Source organism: Rhagoletis zephyria, unplaced genomic scaffold (genome assembly GCF_001687245.7).
Source record: "Rhagoletis zephyria isolate East Lansing unplaced genomic scaffold, Rhagoletis_zephyria_1.1 Rzeph_scaffold_00620, whole genome shotgun sequence".
Taxonomy (NCBI): Eukaryota; Metazoa; Arthropoda; class Insecta; order Diptera; family Tephritidae; genus Rhagoletis; species Rhagoletis zephyria.
The window spans coordinates 151,135-164,626 of record NW_016157704.1 but is presented as its reverse complement, the minus strand read 5'-3'; positions in this window follow the sequence as shown (position 1 = coordinate 164,626).

Genomic DNA, 13,492 nt, shown 5'->3' with positions numbered 1-13,492 from the left:
TCTATACTTGTGTGTTGCATTTGGCAAAAGTGGCAAATTGGTTTTGAACTTTTGTTTAGTAGATATTCATGAGTTATTTTTGTGTGACCAATGCGAAGTCTCACAAACTTAGCGATTTCAATAGGGTGACAAGATATTGGGTAATCTGGTTTTTCTCTTTTTAACCGACTTCCAAAAAAGGAGGAGGTTATCAGTTCGTCGGAATATTTTTTTTTTTTTTTGTATGTTACCGCAAAACTTTGGACCCCGTCAACCGATTTCGATAATTCTTTTTGCTTCGGAAAGGTAGTATCTCAGAGCCGATGCTAATCTGGTTAAGATCCGATCAGTGGATCATGAGATATATATATATATTTTTTTTTTATATGAGAATTGAAGTCGGTTTTTTTTATAAAAATTACTTGTTGGGTTCATCATTATATAATGATGGGAAGTTTGCTTCCAGTTTTCGCGTAAAGCGACCTTTGTGTTGACGTCAATGTTGGCGAGAATATCATTTTTGCTAACATATGGAGCCATAACCAAGGGTTCCATTGTAGCTATTTTGGCTCTTTTACCCGCGTGCTCGTTTCCTACTAGTCCCATATGTCCGGGGATCCGTGTAACTTTTATTTTGTTGCAGTTTTGTAGTAGCTTGCCTCTTATTGAATTTATTAGCGAGTTGTTGTTACGAATGTTTTGCGTCGCGGATATAGTTTACTGACTGTCAGTTAAAATAATAAATTTTCCTTTGGTTGTGGAAGCATAGTCAATGGCGTTAAGGATTGCTACTGCTTCTGCCGTAAAAACTGAGCAGAAGTCTGCAAGTAAGCCAACTTTAATCGTATCGGCGTTACTGTCGACTACAGCAAAGGATGTAGAATGATAATTTTTGGATAATTTTTGGAGCCGTCAGTGAAGATGCATTTCCACCCCGTGGATATGAAAGGCTGTAAATCGTGTTTGTAGATTTGGTAATAAATAAAAAGATTCGTGTTTTCTTTCTTGTAGTTCCGGAGGTCGAGTATGAATGACACGCTACTGAGTACCCACGGTGGGACTTTTCAGGTGTGTGAAAGAGGGGGGCAAGAATGAGTGCAATTTCTTTTGATTCCTGTATGCAACGGTATATCGCGGATTGCCTCTTTGGAATGCGTTTTTGTTTTAATCCTTTCTGCGTTAATTGATGTAGTATTTTGTTGTTTGATAGGAATAATTTTGGCGTAAGTTTCAGGGTACAGGTTTTAATGCGCTCTTCAATCGTAGGAAGTCCGGCCTCAGTAAGGATCATCTTGATTGAAGAGGATCTGAAGGCTCGAATAGCTATGGGGCGGCTGAGTGATATGGAGCTTTAATCAGACGAAGATCCCGTAGATGCTAAATCCATAGTCGAGTTTAGCTAAAACTAACGCTATTACAATATTTATGCAAGTTTTAATGTGAACAAATGATCGCAAAAATATTTAGAAAAAAGGTTTTTTATTAACAGCGGTCGCCCTTCGGCAGGCAATGGCAAACCTCCGAATGTATTTCTGCCATGAAAAACAGCTTCTCATAAAAATACAATCGCCGTTCGGAGTCGGCGTAAAACTGTAGGTCCCTCCACTTTGTGTGACGACATCAAGGCGCACGCCACAAACCGGAGGAGAAGCTCGGCCAAACACTAACATATGTGTGAGCGCCAATCTATTATTATTATATTATTATAATGGATTTATATTGTTACAATTTTTTTTTTACATATATAAAATATTTTACTTTTTTCGTACGCTATGCTAGCACCTGATGATTTACTCCAATCAGTTATGTCGGCAAGTATATTTAAGAAATCATTATAAATATTATCAACACCTTTTGCGATGGAGAATACAAGTACATCGTCGGCATAGATTATATGTTCCATATGATTGTACTGAGAAATTATAGAACTTACACTGTTGAAAGCTATAATAAACAGGACTACGGACAATGGTGACCCTTGGGGTATGCCATTGTGTAAAATGTGCATGTTGAATTATGCATTGTTGATTGCGACACGGAATTTTCGATGAGTTAGAAAGCTTTTAACAAAGTTGTAGATTTTTGTACCAACTTTCCATTCTTCGAGTTGTTCTAAGACAATATGAGGACCAATTCGGTTAAATGCTTTTTGAAAGTCAAGGCTTAAAGAAGTTAGGTGGTTTTTGGTGCTAATGGCTGTAGAGGCTCTATGATCAAAGTATAGTAGTGCATCCAATGTTCCTTGATCAGTCTTGAATGCCAAATGGTGATGGCTAATAAAATTGCTGCTGGTGAGAAACCACATCAATCGTTTGGAGATAATTTTCCCCAGAGTTTTTCCTAAACATGGAAGAAGAGATATGGGCCTATATCCAGATATCTCAGTAATAGGTTTATTGGGCTTAACGATAGCGCAGAATTTGGCAAATTTCCATGCTTGAGGGTAAATACCACTCTCAAAGGTGTTGCTGAATAGGTGCAGGACACGGTTTGTTACTGGTCTGGGAAGGTTTTTTATCATCTGATAAGAAATGTTATCTAGTCCTGGGGACTTTCCTTTAGAAGTGTTAAGCGCCGACACAATTTCGTTGTAGGAAATTGGGGTTTCTATTTTTTTGCACTTGAAGATGGTGCTGGATTCTTATATATTTTGGAAATTGTATCTCGCTTCTTAGAGACAAAAAGTGGATGACAGTTTTGGTTACCCGAGAAGTCAGACCAGTTCGCTGCGAAATATTCAGAAATCTCTTTGGCATCATATATTAATTTGTCGTTATCGCTAATAAATTTTATTGCAGGTCTTTTGTACGTGTCGGCCAGTAAATTTATGCCGGCCCAAACCTTTTGTGGATTGGATGAAGGATTTATATTTTTTGTAAAATTTTCAAAGCATTTTAATTTCTCTCCCTTTAGTTGCTTTCTAAATTTTGCGTAGGCTTTCTTGTATTCTACTAAATCAGAGAGCAATCGTGATTGTTTATATTTTTTCCAAAAATCTTGCTGGTTTTTTCTCAAAGACGCATGGCTAGGGTTCCACCATGGGACTGCCTTGTTTGGACGCACTTTTATTGTCTGTGCAACGGCCGTGTGAGCGGAAGCTCGAATAATTTTAGTGATTGTGACTGCCTCTTTGTTAACATTGTTGGAGGGAGGTCTGGTATTGTGTTGTTCAAGAGCGGTGCTTTGATATCGTGGCCAGTTAGCTTTTTCAATGATACATTTCGGCCTACATTGGGCTTTAAAATTGGACTGATGAGAAAATACTTCGGAAATTATCGGAAAATAATCGCTAGAGTAGTGATGTTCAAGTGTTTTAGTGGAAATTTTAAGAGCCAAGGAAGCTGAACAGATAGTTATATCAACATTAGTGAAAGTACTATGCGTTGAAAAGTGGGTAGGTTTCCCATCGTTGAGGATAACGAGGTTGTTTGCAAGAATGACGTCTTTTACTAATTTTCCTCTCGTATTTGTGGACGAAGAGCCCCACAGGGTACTCCACGCGTTGAGATCACCTACTAAAAGTAAAAGTGAAGATATGTCGTTTAAAATTTTATTTATATCCCCAGGCTTGAACTTTTGTTTAAGTGGAATGTAAATTGAAATTAAAGTCATCTTGAATTATTGCCAGTTGGAGTTTATAGGTATGCGTTTGTGCGAGATATTATTTTTGATTAAAACGGCGTTCCCTTGCTGGGCGTAAGTATTTTGTTCTAAGTTGTGGAAGAAGCCTGTGTATTGATTCGGGACTAAGGGTTATGTTTTTATTGGTAAGTGTGTTTCGTTGAGAGTTAATATTGATGGAGAATATTCTTTTAATAAGAGTTGTAGACTGCTGAAAATATTGTAGTAACATTTTATATTCCACTGCAACAATTTAACCATTTAATGCCAAACAGTAAAATTTAATAGAGTGCCTAACTTTTGAAATTAAGAGTAATACAAGTAGTACTCTAAAAAAAGAAATAAATTCTCTTAAATTACAATCATGATACGGGTATACACAGTCATAACTATATTTCTATACATAATTATATTTCTGTACATACATACATATACATATAGTAATTTAGCCTCATTTACCAAAAATTCAATTAGCGCACATGGCTTGGATGCATTTATCCGCGATGTGCACACTGCAAGCATCAACACAAAATGAGGTTGTTGTTTTTGTTTCCAATGTGATGCTCGCAAACCACGCTACAAACGACGAACATGCTCGCTGAAAACCAAAATGTTTTTAATTTTTGCGAGCATGCTCGTGAACTGCCCTACAAACGGCGAACATGCACCGCAAGCCGAGCATGTGCGCGGATATGTTCGTCGTGTGTAGCCACTGTTAGTGACAATTGTTGGAGAAGAGACAGAAATTCTTGATCGTGAGGAGAGGGAGAGTTAAGCTGAAATTGGTCAAGAACGCAGAACGTATACTTAAACGCAGTCTGTATACGCAGAATTTTGTCGATTACTGGAGGCCTCAGTGTTACTTACTACAATGTTGCCACTCATCAATACCTTTTCATAAACTTACCTTTTCAACTACAGTTTTTCGTGTTATAATAGATTGTAGCTAAATATAAACTACTTAGTTTTCAACAAAAAACCTTATTCAATAGTAAATTTCAAATATTTTAAACATATCTTGAATAGGAACTTATAACTTTTTTACCATCTGCAAAACTGACGAAGTGGCAACCATCTAAAGAAGGAAGAAATCAGCTGACACGGAAAAATCTAAATTCCGCTGATTTCTGCGCTACGGGCTAGAACTACAGAAAAATTCTGCGGTGTTGAGTTATCATTTACATGGCGCTTTGGTAAGACAGATCGTGTCAGCTGACTCGGGTTTACGTACCGGTAGGTTTACGTTCTTTCAGCTTTAACCCATTTTCGACCGGTACCAGAACCGCTCGAAAATTTTTAAAAATTTGTTAACCAATGAAACATTTCCAGTCCATGATTCTAAAAATAAAAAATAAAAAATTTAATTCCCGCCCATTCTGGTGCTACGCCTGTACGAAAAATCGTACGCTGGTCCATTTATAACAGAAAATAATTGTACAAAGAAAAACAAAATATTTTAATGAAAACTGAATGTATTTATGAAAACATTTACACACATACGTAAACTAATTTCAGGCATGCAACGAATACTGGCTGAAACATTTTGGATGAATATGCTTATTACATATTTCACACATAAATACTGTTGTTTTATGACAGATACCACAACGTAGGTGTTTCGAATCTTTATCCCTTATAACTATGTGTTTCCCAGTAAGTTTTGGAAAACCTCTCCTTTGCTCTTCAATTTCATCGTCTTCTGAATTGGTATCCGATGTTAATAACAGTTCTTCGCAAATCATTACCCTAAACTGTATTTGTGACAAAGGTTTGTTGTTTTTTTTTTCTTTTCAGTAGAACAATGCAACTTCAATGCGTTCACTACAGCACTGTCTAGCCCGGCTATAAATAAAGCCCACCACCATTTTTTTCCGCGTATAGCAATTCGATAGTTTGCAACTGTATTATCATGAAGGTCGACTCCCCCCATGAAATTATTATACTCTGATATAACTTTCGCAACTTCTACTGCCATTTTCTTCTTTTTCTCTCTATTGTATCGAGCTGTACGTGCCATTGGCTCTATAGTTTGATGGTTTGTAATGATGGTGACTTCCTTGTTGTTACTCCACCGCGTTAACAAAATTTTATTTTTCTTATCAAAAACATAGTCGGTATAGCCTTTTGGCAACATTTTAGCGGTACGCAATTTTGCGGCATTCATACGGTTTATACGAATCTTACCTGTTGCGAAAAGTTTTTCTCGGGCAAAAGACACATCAAATAGTAGGAGGAAAAAAATTGTCAAAATATACGTCTCGGTGACTCGCATCTTTAACTATAAACAGTAACTTTAAAACAACGTCAGCACCCAAACCAATTTGTTTATTAAATCCACCTGCACCACCGTAAGGATAGAATTGGTACAGAACAAAGGCACCACAATTTGTACCCAAACCTTTTAGGTTTGCCACGTATATACATTTTGCAGAATGTTTGCCATAGTATGGTACCATTTGCTCGTCTATTGACAGATGTTCATTAAAGACTCCAAACTTGCCAAAGTTTCTGTTGAGCATGTTAAAATATGGGCGTAGTTTCGCAAAATTTGTCTTCAGTATCCAAAGTGTCGTTATTTGCCAAAGTATTTTTCAGAAGTTTGAATTTGTTACGAGACATTGCTTGATTTACTATTTGTCGGCGTAGTGTAGGCTTAGTGCTGCAGTAAACGTTGATGGCTGGAAGAGTACTATAATTTGGCATTAAGAGAATTCCCAGGAAACGCTTTAAACTCTTTTCACAACAAACGACACCAACGTTATTTTGTTGATTGTAGTACCTGGAAAATATTTACAACTATTAGTTTCAGTAACTAAAAGAAGAATAACATCATCGTCGAAGAATTGGTAGAATAACTGGGTCGGAGTTAAAGTTTCCAATTTCGATACCATGGTGATAGCGACACTTTCAAGAGGTTCATGATTCGGCTGCCTATCATATTTTACAATTTCAGATGATCCGCCTTTTCCTTTACACCACTTTGGTTTACCAAACTCATTCAAACTGTTGTATGTACCTTCCTTAACACTTGGTGCAGGAGCTGCCAAATCATAATCTTTTGGATCGCATTCATTTTCTATACAACCCGCAACTTCTGGAATGTGTGTTGAATCCATATTAGGCATTATTATGCTGTTTTTATGTAACGACGTCGTTCCATATTTACACCTTATTTATCAATATTTTCACTTATTTATATCGCTTCAGAAATATTTTCACGAAATTACAACGAATCGCAAGCACTAACGCGTAATAATTCAAACTAAAGTAAACAACAACAGCTGATTGTCAAAAGTTTGTTTTCGTTACATGGACATTACACTTCCAAGATTTTTCTTTCAAGTTGCTTAGAAATAGGCCAACGTACGATTTTGTGTACACACATTTTATAACCCGCGAAGCTTTTCGTGGGTAAGAAGTACATACCACAAAGAGAACATCATAATATAAATATGTTTTATTTTTTTCTGCTATTGGTGTGCTAAAATTTAAAAAAGGTGGTTAATATTATTTAATAACAATTGTTTTGAAAATCTCTAAAAAAAATAGTTTTGGAAAGTTCTAAAATACAACATTTAGGAAAGAGAAACTGTATACATTTCAACTATTTTTCGCAAAAAATAGATCATATTTATGTTTTAGGAATATAAATTGTACCTCAGTTCATTTAATAATTTGTTGTAAATATGTAAAGTTGCTGTACGAAAAATCGTACAGATGTTCAAGAGGGTTAAGAAAAGAGAATAGAGTTGATGGCTGGTCTTCTAAGAAGGTTGGAGCATTAGTAATTGTAGAAGACGTTGTAGTGATTGTGGTTGAGGAGGAGAGGTGGAGAGTAGGAGGCTGTATTTGTTGGGGGATGTTTTTGAATTGTCCTCGCTGGGGAGGAATTAGATTTGAATTGGATGGATTTTTTGCTTGTAAATTATATGTCAATAAAGTAATATTTTTTGTTGTGTCTAAAGAGGGTGTTGTGACAGAGATTTCTACTTGTTCTATTTTTTTGCTTTGGATGGGATCTTCTTTTTCTTTTGATTGATTTTTTAATGCTGATGAATACTGAGGTGATGCGGGGCTAGGGTGTGTACTTTTGTATATTGCTTTAGCACTAGCAAAAGTGCATTTGTTGGAAGTCGGGATTTTAAGAACTTGTTTTAACTGCTGGTATTTAGGGCAATCAGGTGACGAGGCAGGGTGCAAACCAAGGCAGTTAGCACACACTGTACGCGTGCATGTTGTGGGGCTATGAGGAGGTAGGCTGCATATTACACACGTGGGGACACCTTTGCAGGTTTTGCAACGCATTGGATTGGGATAGTGTGGTTGTACACGAGTTTTATAGCAGGCAATGCCTATAGTTTTGGGAGGTTCATATAAATTAAATGTAAGGAGAATCACTCCCGTTAGAGTAACTTTTTCATCAATTTTCTGGTAAATTTATAAATCTGCGTAACTCCTTGCGATTTTAGATCTTCGAGTATTTCATTTTCGGGGTTGGATAAGGTTTCTGTCGTAAATTGTTCCTTTACTCGAGTTCAGTGTTTTGTGAAGAGAAATTGACACTGGGCACAGTCCGCCGAAGTCTCTTACTTTAAGAAATTTGTCTGCTATTTTCTGCGATTTCACAAGCACAAGCAAGCTACCGTCGCGAAGCATGTTGACACTTTCGACATCAGTGCTAATTGTATCAAGTGCCTTTTTTTGCAAACACACTAAACAGTGATAAGGGTTTTTTTCATCAGTTGATTGAATTAATATAAATTTTGGGTTCTGTGTTACAGGAGTTTTTGTTGATGGAAGAAAGGGGAAAAATGCCTCGGTTACCACTTGACCTTTTCCAACCTTTCTTTTTTTAGTTCGTGGGCTAGGGGGGTCCGCTAGCTCCTTGAACCTGTTCCCCATAATGGGATCAGGTGGCGTTTTCTGGTTTAAAAATCAATGACTTTTATTGAACACTTCTGATCAAAAAGGGGTAGAAAAACGTATGTTTTCTTTCTAAGGTAAAAATGGATTGTAAGAGAATCACTCACGCGACACTGCAGAATACACACAAAGAGAATTAAGAAAAGTCACTAATCACAACTGTTTAATTCGAAGGTTGACCGATGACTGAATAATATGTAAGCTCCAGCGATGTCATCAATATCCTCTTTATTATTCATTGCACTGTCCCTTTTCTGAATTATTCGTAAACTGTCTAATGTGAGCCTTGCTTTTATTCTTTTCTCTACATCAATTATTTTAGTGTTCGTAAAATCAGCTGTATGGCACAGTATATACAGTAATAAACCTTTTTGAGTACTCCTCGGGGGTAAAATATGATCAGGGTTGATAATGAGAACGAGCATGAATTTTGTTGATTCAGAGTTGTATACAAAATTACTGTGGTATGAAAAGGAACAACAACCGCACTATGACAGAGTGGCACAAGTCATGACTGTGTTATAGTGACCGAAATCAATTACAAAAGTGTAAAAAATGCAAATTATTCTCTATTATTATAGATACTAATACAGATTATCAGCGTTCATTGTTTAACTTTTTATACTACACCGTACATGATAATGAACTGTAAAATACTGAAAACGCTAGTACTTAAACCAAATTTACCTAAAAAGGCACATTCTTTGACGTTTCTCCGAGTAGCGAACTTCTATTTTCCTTAGAAATTTCGAGAAGAGCGGGTAAACAAACACTTTTCTTATAATTTTAACAGATAATTGCTATTTATTTTCTAATATTCAGATATCAAGCTTGTAGCCAGAGGCAGTGGCATGTGAGGCTTACTAAAATCTACTCGTAATGTTGGAACAGCTCCGAGTAATGGACCACTGAATGTGCTGGCTGAACTTATGACCACCATAACCAACGCAGTCTCCAAGCAAACGCATGTCCTGAATTTATACGGTTGCAATTAATAGCAATTACTATTGAATGTGTACATGATTCATAGTTGGGACATTCTATACTTTGATGTTAAGTATTTTTAAGGAGCTCCAGCTTGGGTGTGTTTTTTTTGTTGGAAGAAAGAATTAAATATATTCGGAAATTTAGAATTTCACTTGATAAATTCACAAAATAACACAAAATCTACGTTTTTCATAAAAATATAATCTTACAATGGATATTTTTTCAAATTTAAACTTAAGGTGTTCTTACACGATATGTATTTGCATGTGTACATGCCACTTTTCACATATGGAAATGCCAACATATCATGTAAAGGCAAATTAGATTTGTTTCTGTACAAAGCAGATGCACGTACATACGAAATAGAAATGTTTCTATTTTCCTCTGACACACAGATATAATCATCTGAGTTTAGTTTATTTCGTTTTCAAAGAACGTATTTTTAAGTAGTTAAATAAAGGCTGTGAATTTGACAGACATACGCAATTACATATGTATTGAAAAAGTCACATTTACAGATGCAAATACATATCGTGTAAGAACACCTTTACATTTAAGAGAACTCCATTCAGTGCTATAATTACGACTTGAGTTTTCCAGTTTATAGAAACACAATTATGTACATAACAATTGATGGTATTCTTAATTAAGCATTGATATTATACTTAACCTACATTTTGTTTATAAGTAAATAACACATAGTAACATATATTTTATCCTCGAAAATAACTTTTTCTAATCATGAGGCGAAATTCCCCACAGTTAGTGTTGCCGTGCGCGAAAAACGAAAACGCTGCACACAAAAAAGAAACGTTCTTTGAGCTTCTGCAGCAGGTTGCTCCCCTAATTGCAAAAATATGTGGGAAGCTATTTCTCCCACTGCAAGGTGGGCTATATAAATACATACATATATGTACGCTATATGTAGTTTAGGTTGCTTGTCACTCTCCACTTTTTAGCGACTGGCGAAAGATTCCACCATTTCGAATATCTCAGGTGGCGATTTCACTGATTATCCCTAAGACACTACGAGCTATCTATTCAGTTAAAAAAAAAAACGATTTTTTAAGGTAAATGAACTACATGTATTTCCACTTTTAATAAAAATTAAAAAAATGGTTGCAGGTACCAAAAACCCCAACTGATTGGCGAAATATAGAAAGGAATTCGAGATGAAATGGAATTTTCCTCAATGTTTGAGTACCATTGGTAAGTATAAAATAAATGTACATTATTTTGAAACCGATTTTGGTATATAATACGTATAATTTTTAAACTATTCAGACGGCAAACATATTGCTATTGCCAGCAGACAGAAATATGGATCGTACATTACACATTACATATTATAACTACAAAGGTTTTCACAGCATCATATTGCTGGCTGTGGAAGACGAAAAATACTAATTCCTTTACGTTACGGCCCGTCTCCAGAGGCAAAAGTTTTTGCCTACCAACTCTCATTTTTATTGCCTGGTACAAATTTTATCAGAGGCAATATTTGTGCGTGGGCATCTTTTATCTTGATGAAAGCATTTGAAAGATGGCTATTTTTGACGGATTTCATCACTTCAAAAATTTAAAAAAATATGCTATTTCACACCCAAGCAAATAATAACAACCCTGCAAAAAATTGTGCGACTAATCTCTAAAGAGAGTATTCCGAGATTACTCTCAATCGGGTACAATTGGGAATTAATTAGTCCCAACTAGTCTCATAAGGGTACTAATGGAGGTCAATTAGTCTCGACTCATCCCTTATGGGTATAATTGGAGATCAATTAGTCCCCAACTCATCTCTAACGGGTACTATTCACGATTTAATGATATGTACGCACTTAGTCAATGAAATTTCATGTGCGGCGTTGGCACGCAGAGAGAGTATTCGCCTAACAAAACTGAGCACCCCGGTTCGAATCTCAGCTGGCGCAAATTTTTATTTTTATTTTTTAAAAGCGACTAGTCGCTTTTTATACCCGTTTGGATATAAAGGGGGACAATTAGTCTCTTCATAGGACATGCTCGAACAAAAGCGATCAGTTCATTCCATATAAAGAGATCAAAAGTGGTATTAGTCGCATGCTCCTTTGCGATTGCTCCCGGAGTCATCCCGGATTAGTCAAATTTTTTGCAGGGAAATATTTTAATAGAAAACAGCTCAATTTTTGCTTTTATATTGAAATATCAATAATGTTGCCTCCACGAAGCTATCGCGCAAATGAAAATGTAGTTGTCAAAGTACCAAATGGCTGGCAATATTTATCAAGATAAAAACTCTGATAACACAGTAGGGACGCAAAAATATCACAGCTAAACGGCTAAATACGTAAACTTAATTTTGGCCTCTAGATTACGATGGTGTTTTCAGAAAATCCGTATCACGTCAAAATTTTGAGATATTTACGGGGTAAATTTTAGAGTTCTGAAAGTGAATTTTTCATCGTTTAAAACACTGTGCTCAGGTTTTGAATTTTTTTCTGGGCAAAGGTTTTGATAACTGACCTTACTTAATTGGAATCTTTTAAATTCAATGGCGTCCTCCGTTTTTACAGATTGGCTCTAGTTTTCGAGATAAGGATGCTTGAAAATCTGCTTAAATTTTAGGTTTTTTGTTAATAATTACTTCAGTTTTAAGGTTATTTTACTAAAATTTTGCTCGTGACTGTATTTTGATATTACCTTAGCTATTTCTGAAAATCATGGAAATCGGTTCACTATAAATAACATATAGCTCCCATACAACTGATAGTTCAGATATGTGGTTTTGCGTTAAAATTCACACTTTATTTCGTAATATTTTTTTATAATAGTAGTTTATACACTGCTTGGACCTGAATTTGCGTTCTTTTCAACCCCACTCTTGCATAGTTTTGCAGTTTCTGTTGTACGAATGGCTTTTTAATACCTTTTTTGTACTGTGAAAGCTGTTGTTCGTTAAAGTCAAAGTGACTGAGTAATGCTTTCAAATAGGCGGCGGTCTATACCGGGTCTATTTCACATAAGTTGGGAACCAAAAAACACAAACCGAAAATCTACGCGCGCGATTACTGTCATATTAATTGATAAAAAACATCGAAAATTTTGCGAAAAACTTTTATTTATCATATCATTGTCTTCGGAAACTCCTAAAGATAAAAAAAAAATTAAAAAGCTTTGCAATAAATTAAACAAGTTTTGTTTCGTTTGTGGTAAATTCGTTTTGAAATCAGACCAGAACCTGCACAAAATAAATACACTCCCGAATTCACATGTATTTCGTGCATTAGTGCGATGAATTTTTGGTGGACAAAAAAACGATTTTCGTTACCATCCGGTTTACCAATGATTTGGACAAATCCCGGAAAACGCGAAGCTGAAAATTGTTATGCATGCACCAACAATATATTTGGTCTCAATCGAAAAAGTAAGTAAATTTAAATAAAACCATGAAATTATGTATAGTTTGCCCTCACCTTAATCGCTGAGTGTATGAAATAGGTAAAAGTTTCTGTATGTTTGGAAGGTACCACGCCTAAGTATAACCAACCTTGGAAAGTCTGCAGCAGATGTCCAAATTAAAAAAAGAAATGGTGAAGAACTTTTTTAGTTTTTGTCCGCCGAACAAACACACTTAACATTTCGAGCCCTAACCGCCAAAATAACGTATGCGACATTTTTTTCAAAATTTTCTTTTTGATGCAGAAATATTCCTAGAGCATCTAGATGCATTTCTGCATCAAAAAGAAAATTTTGAAAAAAATGTCGCTTACGTTATTTTGGCGGTTAGGGCTCGATTTGTATATCCATGGCTAAGTGGAAGATCTACCTATCTCGGCAGCCAGTTCGAAAACGCCCTATCTCAGAAAACTTTTCAACAACGCCCTACTTCAGAATTTGACTGAAGAACGCCCTATCTCAAAATACATTGAAAATGTGCTGCGATAGGGCGTTTTTAAATCGGCAGCTGAGATAGGTCGATCTTCCACTCAGCCATCGATATATG